At 39.1% G+C, this 16,596-nt stretch overlaps 1 long non-coding RNA gene across 1 annotated transcript in view; it reads right to left on the reverse strand.

Annotated features, from left to right (window-relative positions):
* Positions 1–16,596, reverse strand: part of LOC132393699 (uncharacterized) — a 185,522-nt gene that overhangs the window by 93,291 nt on the left and 75,635 nt on the right. Inside the window, exon 2 of the long non-coding RNA XR_009512043.1 lies at positions 3,273–3,381. This is a non-coding gene — a long non-coding RNA (uncharacterized LOC132393699). The remainder of the gene's footprint in view (positions 1–3,272; positions 3,382–16,596) is intronic.

Below are 16,596 nucleotides of genomic sequence, written 5' to 3' on the forward strand. Positions count from 1 at the left end.
AGGTAATATGCTGTAGATTTCTATGTTTCTGTGTTCCTATGAGAGAATGTGTGTTTAACGTGACTGCCGGAGAGCATGCAAAAGTACTTTTTAAAAGACACGGTAAATATATGGAATTGTGCTGGGCAGTCCCAAGTGTCACCACACTTCTGGTGCCCATGTATCATGCTCATAACTCACTAATCCTAACCATACATCTTTGGAATGTGGGACAAGGTGTCCACCATGATTCAGATTGGAAACACCAATGCCCAGGAAAGGAGCATCCAAAGGAATCCCACGTGGTCACAGGGAAAATGTACAAACTCCTTACAGACAGGGACAGGAATCGATCTACGATCTCACAGCTAGTGGAACGCACTGCCGGGGTGGCAGAGTTTGATACATTAGAGACATTGATGAGACTCTTGACATACATGGATGTTAGTAAAATGGATGTCTACCTGGGAGGGAAGGATTTGATTGATTGTGGGGCAGGTTAAATAGTCAGCACAACATCGAGGGCCGAAGGGCTGTGCTGTGCTGAAATGCTCGATGTTCTATGTTTGATAGATACAGAGAAGTTCTTCTACAATATAGTGATTCTACTGTTCGACTTAAGACTTCTTCAAATTACCATTCCTTCACTTTGCTGGGAAGAAAAAACTAGCAGCAACAAAACACCGGTTCCTTCGTATCAGATTGGTTGTGATAGCGTACAAACGAAAGGAAAGGCAAATGGCAACATCACCCTGCTTCTAGCCATGTATAAAGTGATAGATTTATGTTCTAATTCTTTCTGAAATAGCTGCAAATGTTAAATTCTGCATATTGTAGTATCCATAGAATAATTTTCCAAATCTGTGAAGCAAGATTAATTTCAGAATCAGAATCAGGTTTATTATCACCGGCCTGTGATGTGAAATTTGTTAACTTAGCAGCAGCAGTTCAATGTAATACATAATCTAGCAGGGTGAGAGAAAATAACAATAATGATAATAAATAAAATAAAAATAATAATAAATAAACAAGTAAATCAATTATGTATATTGACTAGATTTTTTTTAAATGTTCAAAAACAGAAATACTATATAATTTTAAAAAGTGTGGTCGTATCCAAAGGTTCAATGTCCATTTAGGAATCGGATGGCAGAGGGGAAGAAGCTGTTCCTGAATCGCTGAGTGTGTGCCTTCAGGCTTCTGAACCTCCTACCTGATGGTAACAGTGAGAAAAGGGAAAGCCCTGGGTGCTGGAGGTCATTAATAATAGACACTGCTTTTCTGAGGCACTTCTCCCTAAAGATGTCCTGGGTACTTTGTAGGCTTGTACCCATGATGGAGCTGACTAGATTTACAACCCTCTGCAGCTTCTTTCAGTCCTGTGCAGTAGCACCCCCATACCAGACAGTGATGCAGCCTGACAGAATGCTCTCCACGGTGCAACCACAGAAGTTTTTGAGTGTATTTGTTGACATGCCAAATCTTTTCAAACTCCTAATATAGTATAGCCACTGTCTTACCTTCTTTATAACTACATTTTTTAGAGTAATGTCCATATTATCTACCAAGCCCTGTGAACAAGAAAGTTAGAAGTGAAAAACAAGCATCGGATCTGTGATACAATAGTCATCTGCTATTACGAAAAATCACTGCAGTCCTTCACAGTAGAAAATGTTGACATTGCATTGCATGGTTACATAGTGCCAATTTTCATCCTGCATACTTGCCGTGCAGATGGTAGAAAGCCAGTTACACATATTGAAGGAAGTATTGTTCACTGACAACAAAGAGAGGGCTTCTTTTGAGTGGTAGCTGTGCAACTAGGTCACTTCCAAAGTGATACAATTGAATCTGCTCAGTGCATGTTTACACCTTGGTGCATGACTGGAGAATGGGAATGTACAGTAGACCAAAGTAGGATTGTATAGAAAGGAAAGTGAATTGAAGGATGCTGGTCAAATGTCAAGGCGGGGTGGAGGAGAACTTGGCAAAACTGTTTGAAAAAGCACCAGAAGTGCTTTTAGGGAAAGGAGGGGAGGTGAATATCCAAATACTTGAATCAGGTCAAAGGCAAAGGAAAACTAGAGGATGAAAAGATTATTGTGAAGATATAGAGGCAGCACGGTAGTGTAGTGGTTAGCAGTTTTACTGTACCAGCGACCAGGATTCAATTTCAACCACTGCCTGTAAGGAGTTTATACATTCTCCCCATGACTGTGTGGGCTTTCTCAGGGTGCTCCAGTTTCCTTCCACAGTCCAAAGACATCACCAGTTGGCTGATTCATTGTGTGAATTGTCTCGTGATTAGGCTAGGGTTAATTGGGGGTTGCTGGGTGGTGTGGCTCAAAGGGCTGGAAGGACTGTATCTCAATCAATAAATAAACGCGAGGGAGAATTCATACAACGCAGCAGGGCAAGAGAACAGAATATAAGATGGAGAGAGGACAACTGAAAGGGGTGAGAGGGTGAAGCAATCAATGGAAATAAATACAGTGGAGAAAATAAATAAAGATGAAGGGTTAATAATCAAAAGGGATTAAAGTAAAGGAGAATAATTGAATATAGATAATGAAATTAATGAAAATGAAATTCTGGGAAAAATTACATAAACAATGAGAGGTTAATTAGCAATGGCAAAGGGAGGGGAATAGCCAAACATTAAAGAGTTGGCAAGTGGGAGAGGAAGTGACATTGCTTGCAAAAAATCTGAAGCTTGATTTTTGTGGCCAGGGAGAAGTACAATGGAATTGTCTTTAGTTGCCTTTTACAAGATGTCTGCCATACTTTGTGAAATGCTATTACAGCACCATCTACAGTACTGCAGACAGAAGTGACAAATGGCTGAAATTCAGATGATTGATGGCTAAACAACTGCATTACGCTGATAGCGCCACCTGGAGCCTCACTGCAAAACAAACGGTGCGACTGCTCACTACTGCTGATCTCAAATGCAGAAAGGCAGCAAAACCATTCTGCTAGAAAATAACGTTCCTTTGCTTTACTCTTATTCTGTTAGACGATACAGCAGGGATGCACAAGAACAGTATAATTTCATATCATGAAGGTGGACTTTTGACCCACCCTGTTGGTGGTATCAATACTATTTCCCCAAAATTATTGTTGCTAAGTTCCATTTCCCTCTCAATTCAATTTTAGTATTTAACTACTTCAATTTTAACAGAGATTATAGATTCTGCATAAGAAATTCTCTTCTTTAAAGGTTTTTCTTTACTAATTTATGATCCAAAGTAAAACTATTGATTTAATTAGATTTCTCCTCCATCAGTTCTTACCTGGTCATTCTTAGGAAGAGGGTCCTGATTTATCTGAAGTCTCTGTTGGCATCTTATTCACCTGTCCTTCTTGTACCCTTTCCACCATGCAGACTTAAAGTGGAATATCCTAAACAAGAGATAACTGACTGTAAACTGTATATTCCACATTCCTGCTTCAGCATAACTCATGCCCTTATTGATAAAACTCTGGAAAAAACATGCCTTCTTAGAAGGTTATCAACATTTCTCCCTGCACTGAGAGATTTGTGAGGCTCAACTCCTAAGGCTCTCTAATCTTGTATTACTATAATATGTTCCTAAAAGAAGATAGCCTCTCCTTATTCTACCTTTTAAGTTGCATCATCACATGTTCCTCTGTGCTATTTTCATCTGATTTCAATCTCCCAGTCTACAAACCTTTCTGTCTCCTCCTGGAACTGCTACATGTTTCTTCACAGTGAACTTTACCCTCCCCTTATTTATCTCCTTATTTTTCCCCTTATTTATCCCCTTATTTTTTTTAGCCTTTAAGCAAATTTGCTCTAAACACTGAACACTCTTTGTACCACTGTAAGTATGCTTTGAATTTGAAAATATTTGTCCATAAGTTGGATATCATTCACATTTTGTGTATTAAACAGGTTTTGTGCTTTGCTTTCATAGATACTTGGTGATCCCTCTAAGAATCTGGAAGTTCAAGTAACTTACTTATAACCGATTGGTGGGAAAGTTTATTCCCTGGTTGAAGCATTAACATGTAACCTGCACAATTCCAAATGCTGCTGTCCACAAAGCCTGCAACTATTGTGTCATTCTCACACTGACCTCTGGGTAATGAACATTAAGTAAACTTTCTAAGGCAACAGGAGTGAATCTGCAGATGCTGGAAATAAATAAAAACACAAAATGCTGGCAGAACTCAGCAGGCCAGACAGCATCTCCTCCCATAGATGCTGTCTGGCCTTCAGAGTTCTGCCAGCATTTTGTGTTTTTAAGTAAACTTTCTAGATGGTTTAAATAATTATCACTGTATAGGGACTCATATATACCGATCATGAAAACTGTTAACTCTGACAAGCGCTATTGCAATAATTTAGTCTTGTCAAAAAAGCCATAACAAGTTCATCTCTATTAGTCTCTGTGAATTACAATTGAAGGTAAATCAATCATAAATTGGCTGCATATTCCCTTTTATAATCTGGTTAATTCCTTGCATCATACTGGTTTTAACTTCATGTAAAAGTTTCTCCAAAGCCCTTGTCGGTTTCCAATTTTCCATTTTGATTCATTCAGTACTGAAACAGATTCTTTGGTCCACTAGTTCAAGCCAAGCACAGAGAACCCATTGACACCCATCTCATTTCATTTCCCCTATGTGCTAATCAACTTTCCCCACCCCCACCCCCACCCCATTTCTCTAATATTCTCCCTCTAATCTCCATCCTCCTATCTACTAACTTCCAGTCAAAAATGGAGAAGAAAGTAAGGGAAAATCAGCGGGTTAATCCTATGGAATTAATAACAAGCTAACAGGAAGGTTAAAATAATGATCATTATTAAAATAAGGAAGTCTGCAGATGCTGGAAATCCAAGGCAACAGATACAAAACGTTGGAGGAGCTCAGCAGGTCAGGCAGCATCTATGGAAGTGAATTGATGGTCGAGGTTTTAGGCTGGGACCCTTCTTCAGGGCTGGGAAGGATGAGGGAAGATGCCAAAATAAAAAGGTGGGGGGAGGGGAAGGATGCTAGCTGGAAGGTGATTGGTGAAGGAGCATGGGTAGAAAAGGTCAAGGGCTGAGAAGAAGGAATATGATAGGAAAGGAGAGTGGGCCAGAGGAGAAAATGAAGGAGGAGGGGACCAGGGGGAAGTAATAGGCAGGTGAGACAAGGTAAAAGGTAAGAGTGGGAACAAAGGAAGACAAAGCCATTTCTATGGTAAAAGCTCAAAACATTTCCTGTATTTAATAAGAAAGAGATTTTTGAACAATGTATTGTAGAGATCTTCAGGAGCAGTTATAATACATTGGTTTACATTATGCCACACTGACATGGAAGCGCTTTGTCTTCAGTGCTTGTGCTCTGTTCATATATTACCTTCTTAAATCATACACTAATAATGTTGCAGTCTGTAGACTGCTCCTCAAGGACAATAATATTACCAGTCAAACTAGGTTTTAAAATAACTGTATGCTCATTTACTATATTGCTCCTCTCAATTACAACATCCTTAAATTCTAATCTTTTGATACCCTATTTATGATATGGAGAAATTAGGTTACTGTAGGGGTTGCAGTGAAAAACACAGACCCATTTGGCAAAGCAGCCCTTTTCTGTGATGCAATTTGCATTGCATCTGGTTTCTTTACAGGTTTCCAACATCAGTCCACTGTTCTGTACAGTTGCTTCTAATAGCTGAAAAGGGGACTTCTCTCCCCCATTACTCTCTCCCTCTCTCTCTCTCTCTCTCTCTCTCTCCCTCTCTTTCCTATCGGTTGCACACACTTCCTCTCATAACCCGTTCATGATAGCTGATCAGTCAATCACAAACATTGCAAATCTAAGTGGTGTTCCTCTCCCAGTCTCTCACACATTCACGCACGTGCACCTCCTAACAGTTGATTTTCTCTTTCTCTTTCTGCTCCTGGCAGTTATTCATTTCTTCATTCTAGTGGGATTTCTGTTTGTACAACAATTTCCGTGATCTAACCACAGGATTGTGCATTTTTGGCAGATAATTGAGGATTCAGTGCAGATAACTTGAATTTTTAAAAAATCTGATGAAGTTTTTTATGTTGTTTCTAGGCACAATTACCTAGTAGACTTATCTGCATCAGGCAGACCTAATCAGAACAAATGGCAAAGGCTCTCAAGGCTTCAAATGTCTGTACGCTGAATTTTTTTCAAAAGCAACTAAAATTTTAAATGTCAGCATGCTGTTCCGTAAACACATAAAAATCGTTACAATTCCAACGAACCCATTTACTGTTTTTCCATAGCTTGTTGGACTGTAACATAATTGTCTGGAAAATACTTTTTTGTAAATGTCAGGACTGTAGAATAAAATAAAAAAAACATTAAATGCCATTCAAAGGAAGTTAATTGCAACCCCCACCCTCCAACCCTCTTCCCCATCCCACCACCTACAGTATAATTAACATTTCCATTGATATTCAGAGATCTTTAACTAGAGAGGCTTTCATTTAAAACCATTATGTTGAGGGAGAGAAGGTTGGTAAGGCAGAGACTGCAACATGATAAACCGAAATATGTAAATGTAAAAGTAAAAATTATTGAGAAAATAACAACTGGTAGAATATGAGTTTAGCAATTATTTTAATCAATACATTGACATCAAAATGAAGAGGCTTAATTTCATGTGTCATCAGGTATTTCAGCAAGAACAGTTTGTTCTTGTATGTTTTGGTTTCTCAGCAAAGGACAAAGGTTGCACCTTCACAATCCAGTCAGTCTATAAGGTCAAAATTGGGTGTTGTGTAAATGATGATATAATTAGTGTCCAAAATATGAAAACATCCAACTTTCTTTATAACAGGAGATTAATAATGTTACAATATCCTACTAACACAGGCAGAACAACACTCTTTCCTCTTCCAGGCTAGCCCCTTAAGGTTGAGAATGGTTGTCTTCCACAACAGTTTTGTGGGTTTTGATGTAACTAATGTGGGAACTGTAGCAGGGCTGGTTTGGCATGCTGAGCAGGTCCATCTTCTGGCTCTTATTCTAGGTTTCCGTGTGTTCTCAAGTATCTCACTTCCTATCTGAGAGCTCCACTACCACACTGGGTAGGCATGGGTCAGGGATTTCTAAGAGTCAATGGCGATGTTGAATTTTTCCAACATCCCTGAATTGTTTCTAGGTTTAAAGCATCTGCTTTGCAAGTCTGGTGCTGAACATGCAAATGATGTGGCTTGCCAACTGAATGTACAGGCAGTCCCCGGGTTACAAACGAGTTCCGTTCCTGAGCCCGTCTTTAAGTTGGATTTGTACGTAAGTCGGAACAGGTACATCTAGCATTATTTAGCTTCAGTTAGTCAGACATTTGTCTTAGTATATAGTATATATTTTACCTTTCTATGCATATAAACACTTAAGAAACATATGTAATTCAATAAGTAAACCACTGCGTTGCTTAGTAATAATTGTAGCTTTCATCAGGGCAGGGCCTTTCACATGCTCCATTATTCTCACTTTATCCTTTACCTGTATCCTTTAAAGTTGTTCCGATCGTTGACCGTCTGTAGCCTAACGCTTTTCCAATGACCAATCGTGTTTCACCTCTTTCCAATCACTTTATTATTTCCACTTTATTTTCAATCACAATCGCTTTCCGTCAATGGAGCATAAAATTGCGGATTTTATGTTCTATCACTGAGCAGCAGTGAACTGTCTGATTGGCCTGTCAGAGTTCTTTTTAGGAACTAGTTGACTTGATCAGCATTTTTGATCTGGCTATTGTTCACGTTCGCACTTAATAAAAAAAAGTACAGCAGCAGCTGTGGGCAGCAGGTTGCTCCAGGTCCTAAAGTCCACCCGCATTGAGACAGGTTAAGTGGGACAAGTGGGGGTGGTGCTGACCAGTAAAAGGGGATAAGGGTGAATCTTGCTAAGAAGTATTTAAGCCAAGTGCAAAGTTACACACTCAATACAGTGTAAACGGCAACGACTTAAAATGGTGGACGGCATCAGCGTTCTCCTCTCTCCATTCTTAAGTACAAGTTGTCCTTAAGTCGGATGTTCGTAACTCGGGGACCACCTGTAATTAGGGCCACAATACAGGGGCTCTAGACTGAGAAAGAAAACTAACATTGGTTCATTTATTCTGTCACTAGATTGGAAGGATTTTTGTGATTAGATGATTGGTGGCACCTCTCCCGTGCCTGCTGTAGGTAGTCTGGAGTGCGAGGACCCCAGCTGTGCGGTATCACCCTCTTCCTCCTTCCCTTTCTTCCATGGTCCACTCTCTTCTCCTATCAGATTCCTCCTTCTTCAGCTCTTCACCTTTTCCATCTATCACCTCCCAGCTTCTCACTTCATCTCCCCTCTGCCTTCCACCTTCCATCTTCCTCACGTGTCACCTACTAGCTCGTACTCCTTCCCCTCTTCCCACCTTCTTACTCTGGCTTCTTACCCCTTCCATTCCAGTTCTGAAGAAGGGTCTCAGCCTGAGATAACTGCTCTTTACTCCATTCCATAGAATTTGTCTGACCTGCTGATTTCCTCCAGCATTTTGTGTGTGTTACTTGAGAAAATACAAGGTTTGTGATATTTTTTAAAGAAAAATCTTTATCTTCTGATACCTTTTTGCTTGGCTGACCAAAGGCTGTATTGGTGCATGCAGATGATGATGAATTTTATAAACAAGATGTATGCCTTCCTTGAATGAGAGAGGACTCCTGAGATATGGGTAGAGGTTTGTTTGGATCAGAATCATCTGAATCAGTGATATGCTGAAGCTGGTAGATTGCTACGGGATCTTAGTTGTTGATTATAAACTCCATTCCCTGGGATATTTTAGTCTATGAGTCAATGACAACTTAAAGATAAAAGGAAGATCTGCGACAGGCTGGATAACAGGAGGGACTGAATGGAGAAGGTGTCCACTGAAAGGAAATGCTAAAGTTCCATCAGAAAGGAGAGAAACTCAGAGATAAATGAAATAAAGCCAGATGCTGAAATGTGAGGTGAAAGATTGGATCTGCTGACTATTTGAAATTTTTGAATTTGCTGTGAATTCTAAAGGTTTTATTGTTAGGGTGTTAGGGTGTACTCTGGAGTTATGGAATATAGCAAATATGAATTTCAACAGCAACTAGACTTCAAATCTGAATGTGGAATGTAGATTGAATTTAAAAGGAATCTCAGAACAATATTTTTCTTGGAGCTGCAGGCTGAGATTGATTGCAAGTCAATAAATACCCCATTGGCCTGAGATGTCTGCATATGCATGAATGCAGCTGAGAGACAGTGGTGATTAACATTCATTTTGGGTGTCTGGAGTGTTGGTGTGAAGATCCAGGTGTTTGAAAATTATACGTAATTCAAAGGAAGCATTATGAATACATGGAAGCTCTAAAATTGTCCCGCCATTACATTTGACCTTTAGCATATAAAAATGTCATGTAATATTGGGTCAGGAACCCTCCTGAGAACGCCTGGCTGTTGTGCTGAATAAAGACTTCTATATCACCAGCTTCAGTGTTTTGATCACAGTCACAAAGGAAGTCTGAGATATTGTCTCTTGAGGCTTGTGTTGAATATTTTTTGGAATAGTCACAGAGACTAATGTCAGAAAAAAAATTGATTTGAATTAAATGAATTAAATTAACAGGAGCTCAGAAACACATTTATAGACTGAATGGCGTTATTCTGAAAATAGTTCCTCAGCCTCTATTTGGTTTCCCTGATTTAGACAGAATCAAATTGTGAGTATGAAAGACAGTATACTAAACTGGAGTACAAGTGCATCAGTATTTTACCTAGTCATCGAATGATGAGAAAGAAGGAAGAAACTATTAGTGGAATTATTGGTATAAAGTAGCTATTGGTGGATATGAAAGAATGGTAAAGAGCATGGCGTGTGAACGGTCCCTTTGCAGTGCCACGATGGAAGGGAATGAAGGTTGTCCAGTGGTATCATAACATTGGACCTGCTGAATTCATTCAGGAGAATAACCCCAGATTTCCTTGTCTCTTTACATAATTCATGCCCTGTACCCCTGGGTATCTTTCTAGTTAACATCCTCTGTATATTCTGTAAGTACTTGACATTCTTCCTGAACTATGATACTCAGAAATTGAGGGAGAGCTCCAGCTAAGACTGAACCAGAACTGCTGCCAGGATCATGGTAACCTTGCTGCACGATTGACCTACAGACTTGAACTAAAGACCCAATGGGATGAGTTCAAGTACCACTGCAGCAGCTGGGAAAATTAAATCTGGTTAATTAAATTAAAGTATAATATCACTAATAGTGATCATGAAAATATCCCATTAGAATATTTTTTTAAGTCATTGTTTTCATTAATGTCCTATAGGGAAAAAAAAGGCTGTAACATTATCTTGTATGGCTTACTTGTGACTTTAGATTTATAATCTTGACTAACTTTACAAATCATTCATTTGTAACACACTTCAACAGTAAAACATCAGATTGAAGCAGAAGGAGTACCTATCTTCGACTTAGGTTGGATGACAAAATTGACATTATAACAAATGGCCCTTTGAAACCCTCAAAAACAACTAGGAGTACTCTGCTGACAATAAACAGCAGCCATTTAGTGCAGCAGATACATAAGAAAATACTGGTGAGCTCTCTTCCAACTTACACACTATCCTGAGTTGAAAAAATATCACCTTTAGTTTAGTACTGCTGGCTGAAAATCACACCATGAGTGCAACCTTATCATAAGCATCGCATTGGTTCAAGAAGGTAGTTTACCTCTTAAGGGCAATCTGTGAAGGACCTTTAATACTGACCTTGTCAGTGAACATCTCATCTCTGGTGACAGGTATGAATTATACAATAAATTAGAAATCCCTCAGTTTTGCTAAAGTGTCTTAAGCCAGTATAATATAAAGGGGGAATCCAGGACTGTGTTTGGCAATTCGTCAACATATTTTATTCTGCTTTAGGTCCAAGAAATGGAATGACTAAAAGCAAGGCTAACAGTAATATAATGAAGAGGTATTACCTTATCACAGAGAGACGGTGTGCATAAGGTGGGGAGCATTTGTGAGAACTACAGGAGTAAGGAGAATCTGTTCAGAAATTAGGCTAGGTGTATTTGGGCCAGAGCACAACTGAGGGGTGAAATGGAGTCACTGTGTTCTGAAAGGTGATCATGGCACCCGAATGTCATTGGAAGTTGGTGTGGACAGGAAGACAGTGAACACCGAGAGAAGTCATAAACACAAGAGTTTCTCCAGATGCTGAAAATGCAGAACAATACGCATAAAACGCTGGAGGAACTCAGCAAGACAGGCAGCATCTATGGAGGGGAATAAACAGTCGATGTTTTAGGTTGAGATCCTTCGTCCAAACCTTCATTAGGTCTCAGCCCGAAACCGGGAGAAGTTTAAGAACTGATTGCCATCCTGTCTGATGCCCTAAAGCCACAGACTGGATAATACTGATGCTCCTCGTAAAACTGTCTTGTTAAAAACTACTTGTCTGGAATTAGCCCACTCCATTTGTGGCTCTAAGACTCACAAAGAATTTTTGCACAGGTATGTAAAATATGCATTGCATATCACTGAGTGGACTGCAGGTGTAATTATGCAAATCGTAGAGATGAAGATCCGTAACAAATCGTGGAAAACAGCATGACCTGTTTACTGAATGCACATGCTTTAGTTTTAATTCCTTTGCAAAATCACAAAATCAAAACACCTTCTTTCCAGAATACATTAATCTTTTAAACATCCCATTGCACAATTGCATTAACCAACTTTGCTGAAGTACAATATTTTGGAACTATTTGGAGGTTTGTGTACCTCCGGAGGAATTGCTGCACTTTCCCCCAAGTTGGCCTTCTGCCCAGAGAAAAAAGTCTCACGATTTCCATCTTCTTAAATAGCTTTGCCTGGATCAAGAAGCATTGCTGCTTGCTCAACAAAAATGATTGGACGTCTCAAGGTGCATTCATGTTAATGGACAAGCACTGTGTAGACCAGATTCTGAGAATATAGCTCTATGCTGATTGAGTAAAAGAATCTTCATCCAGCATCAGGAGAGCAACACAAATCATTTGCTGCATGCAGCAGTTTTTCTAAATAAACTGTGTAACACCCTCCCATTAAAATAATAGATAGAGAAATGCCAGACAGACCCATTACACAGTCATCTGCTATTATCACCAGCAGTCATTTGCAGACTACACTGCTCTTTTGAAACTGTTAAAGAGGTTTATTTGCTTCTACGGGAAATAAAAACAAATCATGAACAATTTTCTTAAAGATGGCAGATGCAAAGGATAAATAAAAGTCATTTCTAGAAACGTTAATTTTACCCATTTGGTTTGACCTAACTGATTGCCGCCAGACTGGAGATATGTGTGTTGGTTATTAATGCTAGTTCTCAAATTTCCTTGTGAATGTTGGCTACTTTAATAAGTACAAAATGTACTCTCTCTCTGGTTACATAAAAAGAATATGTGTGCAATCAATGGCCCTCTAGAACAGAGGGATGTTTGTAATTCTTATACACTGATATGTTGTATCATCTACTTTTTTTGATCAAAGGAATGAAATAGAATTAACTCCCTTTGAATAGAGAGGTCCTGCAAGAGTGGATACAAGCTGTGAAAAGATGTTAAAAATCCTCAACTGCAGGCTGAAGGTGTTAGATGCATAGGGGTTCATACCTACCCTAATCTGACCTGCCACGAGTGATGTGGTTCTTGCCCTATTGAGATGTTTCAGCTATTGATGCAGCAACTGGTAGATTTCAGTTAAAATCTCCTTACATAACATTCCTTGCTGGAGGGCGCATCAGAAATGATTCCCTGTTCACCCTTCAGCCAAGCATATATCCAAATCCAGGTGTGCATAGCCAGATATAGGCTGCTGCTTATTCCTCACAACCCCCCCCCCCCATTACTTTTGTGTCACACTCCGAGGGGAACGCCCACTATTGCAGCACTGATAAACTTGACCACAGAGGTTCAAGCTATAAATGCTGCATTAACAACTGTTAAGTTACCTACCTGCAGAGTTGAAACCACATTGACCTGGAGATGGGCATCCAGAAGTATTGAGGGTTGTAAAATGGCAACACCAGCTGAAATATCCGATGCAGCATTCTTTCCTTCAGTGTCAGAAAAACAGAAAAGCTAGTCATTGACTTAGACCATAATATATAGGAGCAGAATTGGGCCACTAAACCCATCGAGTCTGCTCGGCCATTTCATCATGGTTGATCCAGTTTTTCTCTCAGCCCTGATCTCCTGCCTCCTCCCCATATTCCTCCATTCCCTGACCAATCAATAATCTGTCAAACTCTGCCTTAAATATACATAAAGACTTGGCCTCCACAGCTGCCTGTGGCAATCATCACTCTATGGCTGAAGAAATTCCTCCTCATCTCCATTTTAAAAGGATTCCCCACTATTCTGAGGCTGTGTCCTTTAGTCTTAGACTTTTCTTTTCTTTCTAAATCTTTTTATTAATATTAGTAATATGGACAGAATACAAATGATATATTGATAAAGAAATTACCAACATATAAATTCCATTACATATGAAAAAAACATACATAATAGTTACAATATAAATGAGTTTACTAAGAAATAAGCCATAAAATATATGTATGAACATAGTAAGTCTAAATATGTCATAATATATGATATAAAGAAAACAGAAAAAAGAAAGAAAAAAAACCAAAAAAATATATAATGCAAAACTAGCTAATCTAATCTAATAACTAATAACTAATATAGAAGAAAAAAGAAGCAAAGAAAAAGAGGGGGAAAAAGGGGGCTGTTTATAATATCTCACAAAATTAAGTATTCATCAATGCCGCCACTTCCGGTCCTCTCAAAATACATAAGCTAAAAGCTGGGAAATCAAATGAACTTGGCACAGGGTCATATTACATCATATGAAAATGTTGAATAAATGGTCTCCATAACTTTTCAAATTTAATAGAAGTCTCAAAAGTACCACTTCTAATTTTTTCTAAATTTAAACATAACATAGTTTGAGAGAACCAATTAAATACAGTGGGAGGATTAATTTCTTTCCAATTCAACAATATAGATCTTCTAGCCATCAGAGTTAGAAATGCAATCATTCAACGGGCAGAAGAAGATAAATGCAGTGAGTCTAAGATTGGTAAACCAAAAATTGCAGTAATAGGATGAGGTTGTAAATCGATATTCAAAACCGCAGAAATAATATCAAAAATATCTTTCCAATATTTCTCCAAAAATGAACAAGACCAAAACATATGAGTTAAAGACGCAATTTCAGAATGACATCTATCACAAATAGGACTAATATGAGAGTAAAAATGAGCTAATTTATCCTTGGACATATGGGCCCTATGTACGACCTTAAGTTGTATTAATGAATGTTTGGCACATAACAATGATGTATTAACTAATTGAAGAATTCTATCCCAATTCTCACTAGAAATACTAAGACTAAGCTCTCTTTCCCAATCCTTTTTAGTCTTATAAAGAGGCTCTGAACGTATCTTCATAATTATATTATAAAGTTTTGAAATAAGCCCTTTTTGAAAAGGGTCTAATTCAAATAAACTCTCCAAAATATCTGAAGGCACAAAATTTGGAAACGTAGAGAGCACAGAACTTTAAAAATGTCTAATCTGTAAATATCTAAAAAAATGAAATCTAGGCAAGTTATATTTGTTGGTTAATTGCTCAAAAGACATGAAACAATTATCTAAAAATAAATCAGAAAATCTTAGTAATCCCTTAGTTTTCCAAGCCGAATAAGCTTGATCTATAATGGAAGGGTGGAAAAAACAATTAGATACAATAGGACTACTTAAAACGAATTGAGTCAACCCAAAAAATCTCTGAAATTGAAACCATACACGCAAAGTATGTTTAACTATCGGGTTGTCAATTCGTTTCGACAATTTAGAAAGAGCAAAAGGGAGAGAAGTCCCTAAAATAGAACCCAGAGCATAAGCTGATACCGATTTAGTTTCTAAACTCAACCAACAAGGGCCAAAAGATCCACCCCCATCTTTCAACCAACATAACAAATATCTAATATTAACTGCCCAATAGTAAAATCTGAAATTAGATAATGCTAACCCGCCTTCCTTTTTTGTCTTCTGTAAATATGTTTTACCTAACCTGGGATTTTTATTCTGCCATATATATGAAGAAATTTTAGAGTCAACATTAGTAAAAAAAGATTTCGGGATAAAAGTCTTAGACTTTCCCACCTTAGGAAGCATCCTAGCCATATCCACTCTATCAAAGACTTTCACCATTCAATAGGTTTCAATGAGGTTACTCCTCATTCTTCTGAATTCTAGTGAACAGAGGCCCAGAGTCATCAAACGCTCTTCACTGAACGAGCTATTCAATCCTGGAATCATTTTTTGTGAACCTCATTTGAACCCTCCCCAGTTTCAGCACAGCTTTCCTAAGATAAGGAACCCAAACCTGCTCACAATCCTCCAGTGCTTTATAAAGTTTCAACATTATATTTAGCTTTTATACTCTAGTCCTTTTGAAATGAATGCTAACATGACATGTGCCTTCCTCACTGTTGTAATGTGAGTATTATTAAAAGTAAGTTAATACTAATCGGGGAGTTGTTGGTAGCAAGAGGCGGGATCTGGGGTTGGCGGGGTCTTCACTTCCGTTCTTTTTTACTCCCATTGTATATAGTTCCTCCACCCATGTCGCACGAGGTACCTGGAAGCCTCTGTATTGTAAATACCATTTGCCGTCCCAGATAAAGATGCTCTTTTGGCCATCAAGTTGTCGAGTGGTCTTTTTGTAAAGTAGAAGTTACCACATATTTTTGGCAAAGAGGTAAACTGGTTTTGTGGACGGGTCGGCCCCATTTTTGATCAGGAGTTGTGAGCGGGCGAGGAGCCTCGTGTTTGGATGGCTGCGTTTGGAACGGTTGCTGTGTTTGACGAGCAAATTGAGGAGTGGCCGGAGTACGAGGAAAGGTTGGGCCGCTTTTTCTGTGCTAATGGAATTACTGAGGAGGCTAAGAAGTGCTCTGTTCTCCTGAGTGTGTGTGGGGCAAAGACGTACAAGCTGATATGGAACTCAGCAACGCCGGGGAAACCAGGAGACATTCCATACGACAAACTGGTCAAGCCCGTGGGGAACCACCACAATCCGAAGCCTTCGGTGATAGTTCAATGGTTCAAGTTTCACAGCCATGTCCGGAAGCCAGGTCAGTCTGTGGGTGATTTTGTGGCCGAGCTTCGGCAACTGTCGGAGTATTGCAGTTTCGGAGCCGTGTTGGATGACATGCTCCGTGATAGATTAGTATGCGGCATTAATAATGCCACCGTACAACGCCGCTTGTTGGGGGAAACCCCACTGTTGACTTTCAAGACAGCCCTAGAGATTGCTCAAGGAATGAAGATGGCTGCTAATAATGCCAAAGATATATGGAAAGGACATGGGGGGTCGCAGTCGGTGGCAGTGCTCCAAGTCAGGAGGGAGACTGGTAAACAGGAAAAGCGGGTGGAATGTCTTCGGTGTGGAGGAATGCACTATGCAAATGTTTGTAAATTCAAAGATACTGCCTGTCTTGCTTGTGGCAAAAAGGGACATTTAGCTAAAAAGTGCAGGAGTATAAAGGGTGAGGTTAAGCCT

This window comes from Hypanus sabinus, chromosome 5 (genome assembly GCF_030144855.1).
Source record: "Hypanus sabinus isolate sHypSab1 chromosome 5, sHypSab1.hap1, whole genome shotgun sequence".
Classification (NCBI taxonomy): Eukaryota; Metazoa; Chordata; class Chondrichthyes; order Myliobatiformes; family Dasyatidae; genus Hypanus; species Hypanus sabinus.